The sequence below is a fragment of the Lepeophtheirus salmonis genome, chromosome 1 (genome assembly GCF_016086655.4).
Source record: "Lepeophtheirus salmonis chromosome 1, UVic_Lsal_1.4, whole genome shotgun sequence".
Classification (NCBI taxonomy): Eukaryota; Metazoa; Arthropoda; class Copepoda; order Siphonostomatoida; family Caligidae; genus Lepeophtheirus; species Lepeophtheirus salmonis.
The window spans coordinates 49,999,898-50,005,874 of NC_052131.2; positions in this window are offsets into that span (position 1 = coordinate 49,999,898).

The following is a 5,977-nucleotide window of genomic DNA, read 5'->3' on the forward strand; positions in this document are numbered from 1 at the left end:
ATTAACTAAAAATGGGACATCCTATGTAGTAAACACGCTAAATACAGTATATATTTTTTAAAGTTGACCTTTTTGTGACCCTTGACCTTTTATATGACCTTTAAAATATACTTTATAAATTTAAAATATTATAAAGCTATTGCTTCAAGTATAAAAGGACAAACGATCATGACATTCGTGAGTTTTTTTTTCTTGTTACTTTGAAAATACGTTAGAAAAATCGCCCATTCAGGATTGAAAAAGTAATTTTTTGGGTAAGATGGTTTTGATGATAGATTTTTTTTTATCTACCAAAATACTACCAAGGTATGTATGTGTTCATTAGAAAAGTTGGGCTAAAATCTTATTTGGCCATTATCATAAATTAAGAATCCAAGCCGCCGTGAGATCAAGGAAATACACACAAACCTCACTCTGAATATAACAAGGAATTACTCAGATATCGTTCCTCAATTCTACTCTGAGTCACCAAGGACTTTCACTTTTAACTAATGATGTAAATTGTCTGTATTTATTAGCTGGCCCGTTTTTTGGAATTGGAAGAATGTTTATTCTTTTCCTTTCCTGTTGTCCGGAGAAGTGAACTTCCTTTCCTAAATAGATTCAATTATATTCAAAACCTGATTGAACACTGGTGTCTGCTCGATTTGTTGCGGAGTTATAATACTCAGTCCTTGTTGGACTCGGAGTAGAATTGAGGATCAACATCGGAATAATTTTTGGCAATATCCTTGTTTATTTCCTTCTCCCCCTTTCGTCACAGCTGATTACAATTGGTATCATGAAACGTTACGACAGCTAAGCTACTCTCCTCTAAAACATTCTTCAAATTGTCAGGGTTACCATCTTGATTTACAATTTGTTTTTTCTTTAGCATGCCCAAAATACACACGATTTTCATCACTACTAATAACTTCTGAGCAGACCCTCATTGATACCCTCCGTCTTTCACGAGCACACGCTCTAGTTATTAATTTATACTAAGTTGTTTACTGATCAAGTAAATTAAATTTAAATGAGCTTAGGTAAATGAAAACTCTGTTTAGATTGCCAACGAGAAAAAACTGCTCCCGCTTTCCAAGACTTATTTTATACAGCTCTATTGATTAGGAGGAAATAATTGTCCTTTTAACAATGTTCACAAGCGGAAACCTACAAGGCTAAAATGTTTAAGGCGAATCCTTGGATCTAATAAATTTTGTTTTCTAACGTAGTAAAAAAAAAAAGATAATCCATTTAATTCTCGTTTTGGATATTATATAAAGGAAATTGACGGATTGTAATATGTTCTTCTTTAAAATATAAACCTTTTATCAAAGAAAGATGACTTAGAGAAGTATTTTTAAAAGGGATATCAATATTTTTACAGATTTGATTTATATTCTTGCTCCAAGGTTTCTACATTTATAGTCAGTCCTACTTACCGCATATAGAGTGTAGATGTAAATAAACTTAAATATGACGTTCATGCTAATATAGGACATCTTGCAACCTTGTGTCAGTTTAGTTAAAGTAAACAAATAGAGTAGGGGAAAAGTGGGTAATATGAGGCCATGAGTAATATGAAACACTTTAATATATATAATATAATTCATTCTGGAATGACTATTTTTTTAGATGTGACAGAAAATGACGTCATTCTTCAGCCATTTTAAATTCAGTCTAATCGTTCAAACATGGAATAATGCAATATAGATGTGGTATGTATGTGGTAATAAGCATTTGTTTCTAAGATGATGATTTTTTTAGTTAGATACTAAAATATTTGAAATATCTCTTTGGGGTTATATGAGACGACGTACTAGATGTTAGAGCATCAGTCCACTCCAGAAATCACTCTTGCTCAATTAAAAATGAACGGCACTCATTTTTACAGCTGTATTCGAATTTGACAATTTATGAATGCAATTAAATTGAATATATTGCAAGTTCAAGTGTGCCTACGATTCCTGACAACCATATATTATTTGCAAAAGCTTATAATAATCCAAATGATTGGTTTAACCAAAGTAAGTGTGTCAATAAATTTTTATTTATCTTTTCATGTGCCTTGGGTTCAAAAAGTTGTGAAATCCCTGTCTTAGGGGACATATATTTAGAAGGTTTCGTGCAGTATCATCCAGTCATTCCTTAAAATTAGATTCAGCTTGTAAACAGGTTTCTAATGTTTTTGAAATTATGCTTAAGTGAGATTTGTAGATCTTATGTCAATTTACTACATTTAAATAAGAAAAAAAATCACATTTCAGTTCGAAAAATGATTTTGTATTTTCCAACTGTATCTCCAGAAATGAAAGAGCTGGACGTATCTCTGGGGGAAGGGATAGCTGAGTCTAAGCAGAAGTAGTAACAGAAAAAGTAATAAAAAACTTTTATAAATGGGCGAAAATTCGAGCGATTTTATCGCACTGCTAAAATGTTTGTTGTTATCTAAAACAATATGCAAGTTCCCGCTCAATAATTTTGAGTGGCATTCAAATAAGTGTCGCAAGCTAATACTTTGCTAAATGGCGTAATATGCCCAAGAAACAAAGGCAGGCAGGGGGAAGCAAACGCTAACATTTATTCTTACTCTAACTCCAAAGAAGCCTTCCCCAGAAAAATGCTGTAGTCAAGTCACAACTTAATCAGTGACAAGAAAAATAAATCGAAAGGTACTGGAATATGCTTTTTTGCATTGATTTGTCAAACATCATTAGAAGGTATAGGATTTTTGTACATAATATTAGGTTAACCTGTGTAAGTTTGGAAGAGGTTGTGAATTTGGCTCTTATACATAATGATACCTTCCATTTAATTTCGTAACCCTTCAAAGTGCTAATTATCCGAATAATATCCTTCTCTTCGTCCGTTCAAATATTCTTGACTTCACTTTGCATTCTTTCACTTAGTGCACCAAAGTTATTTACTTATTAATAAAAGGTTGCGAGAATTTAATTTCAACCATCCTCTGTCGCTGTCTCCAATTTTGAGATAGAAGGAGAAAGTATCACGTGACTCAAACTTATACAGGATACCCTAATATACCTTGTTTCTACATCATTATGTTAACAGTATTTAAATAAAAACAATCAACCAATTTAGATTCATTTATACTCATGCAACTTCGATATTACACTGAGCATGGGGTAATATGGGATTTTTGTAGATGTTCAAAAATGGGCTCTAACTTCAAAGATGTTTTTGTGTTATAGATCAGTGCTGTAATTAGAATAATTTGATGATCCACTCCTACCTAGCTCTTAAAGGTTAGCAACATGACTATATACTCATTGAAAAATCCTATTTTGATTCCATGATTCTAACAAACAATGAGTCTATGTTTGACTGAGCTTTTTAGAGCTCACAAAGATATGATAATAATAACTACATAATGTACTTTGTAAACCGCAAAATGATGGCCTCATTTACTCAACCATTTATGGGATTGTTTGAAAAATAATCATAATACAATACCTCATGATTTCTGATGATGAAATAATGACTGACTGTTAGAAATGAATTCATTAACACTCCATAATTATATAAGTATATGTGATTTTACATCTGTTTACAGAGTACCATATCCAATTTTATTACATAATTCCCTTTGTGATGAAGTCAATGACTGTCTTTATATCCTGGATTTATTATATTATAGAGTGACCAACTTTTCTCGTCTAATGTTATTTTCAAGAAGGTTGCAAAGACTGTTGGCATCTCCATCTGGACTGCCTACAACATCAAGAAGTCTATTAAGGCCCCAAAGAGCCAAGAAGAACCAAAACTTATGTAGCAAACCTATTCATTTTTTGATCGAGGGTGTGTAAATATGTGAACATAATTGAGATACATGTTGTATTGATTAATTATTATTTTAACTGCCTTGTCTTCTCTTTCCATTGAGCCTATTTTTTTTTCTTCTTCAAATAGGTCTTTATTTATTCACACATGCACACACGCACTAAAAAAATAAAATATTTACACATTTGTAAAATGAATAAAAAAAAATTTGTGTTTAGAATAAAACATAAATAAACATTATAGTTTAAAATTGATTTGAGCCTATTTAGACTTTTAATGCTTTAGACTAAACTATAAAGTATTTTTACGTGACGTTAGCATTGTTGGCCTGAACAACATATGTTTTATAACAATGAAAACCCTTTTTTTTATATTCAAATTAAGGAAAATAATGATCAATTGGATGTCAACATAGGACCAACAAATAAAAGTCCATTAAAACGTTAACCCTCTAATACCTAGTTTTATTATATATACATAGGACACTAACCTGTAAATTAAATGTGAATGTATGTGTGCGTGTCTGGGAATCACGGCCAAACCAATTTATATATTTTGCTAAAAAATTTCATGTAGCTTTTTATGGCTCCAGAAACGGTTCTGCTAAGAATTATTTTGGTCTTGAAGGCCATGGCGGTCTTCAAATAACGCTTTTCTAAAAACCAATTTTTGGGTTAACAACTTACTATTTCATATAAAATATAAAATAAAAACCGTAAAATTCTAAAAATTATTCTCACTGGATGTGAGATGTGGATCTTTGCAGTCTTTTAAAAAAAGGAGATTAATAGAAGAGTGAATAAGACAAAGGATTTTTGAGAATAATATGAAGGATAAGCGAGCGATGGGTTAACTTAATTATTTTTCTTATATATGCCTTTATTCTGTTAAACATACAGTGAGAATCATTCTTAAAATACTAAGGTCTACATTTCTTATTGTCTCTGGCAACGCTGGGCAAATCTACTCATCTCATTCTTTAACCCTTTAACGTCCTCACCAAAAACACAACAACAATCAATGTTGTTTTTTAACAGACCCCAAAGGGGTTTATTTTGTAAAGGCCTAACTCAAACGTGCATGATTTTTTATGCATTGAACTAAAAGAAAATATATTTCTATGGACATATTGAAGATATGGTGACTCAAAATGTACTCTACCAAACGGTCGAGCAATGGATTAAAGGGTTAAAAAAAGTGCGCACAACATGGAGCCAGAATCAATCTTAAAATTTTATGATATATATTTTTTTACGTTATATGAACCAGAGGAGTTAAGAGATACATTTTAATTTCTTAATGTCTAGGCAACGCCGGGCAAACCGTGTCGATCTTCTTTTTTTTTAAAGTGGCTAAAAGACACATAACATGAGACGAGAATAATTATTTATTTATTTTTCTATATAAAGATGAAGAGTTCAGAATTAAATTTTAATTTCTTAATGTCCGGCAAACCCCGTGCATATATACTCCAGTATCCACTAAAAATAAGTTATTATATCGTTATATAATCTTATTTCCATATTGTAGATAAAAATTATACGATTACAATGGAAAGAATAAGATATTTTTCTCCAATTATCCAACTTATTTCATCCTTAATCGACCAAAAAATAACAAATTTTCTACAAATTTAAGAATTTTGAGTGATATATAGTCCATATTACTTTGATTTAATTCAAATATCAGTATTTATCATATACTACATCAAGTAGTAGTATTCAATGTCGATGTTAGTTCTTAATTAACACTTGAAGCTAATTGATGGAGTGTAATCAGGGGCGTCCGCAGACTTATATATATTTTTATCTGTTTGTTTGTTTTTGGGAAGGACTTGATTTTATAAAATAAATTAAAATTTTAGGAAAAAAATTCCCAAAATCCAAAGCTATTAACAAAAAATTAATTTAATTTTTTTTTAAAAGTGCAAATATTAAATTTTCTAGTAAAAGCAACAATTCCTTTATTGGGGGGGGCACAGCCCTCCAACCCACCCCAACGGACGACCCTGGTAATAAAGATTTATTAGAAATTAGTTCATTTCATGTAGTTCAAATATCTACTTTGACTCCTCAGGAAGGTGTCTCCTTCAATTATGATACAATTCATGACGTCAGTGAAAATTTTCGATTTCTATTACGAGGAATAATTAGCTTCCAACTTGCAAGAAAAATAGTTTTGCATATATTATATA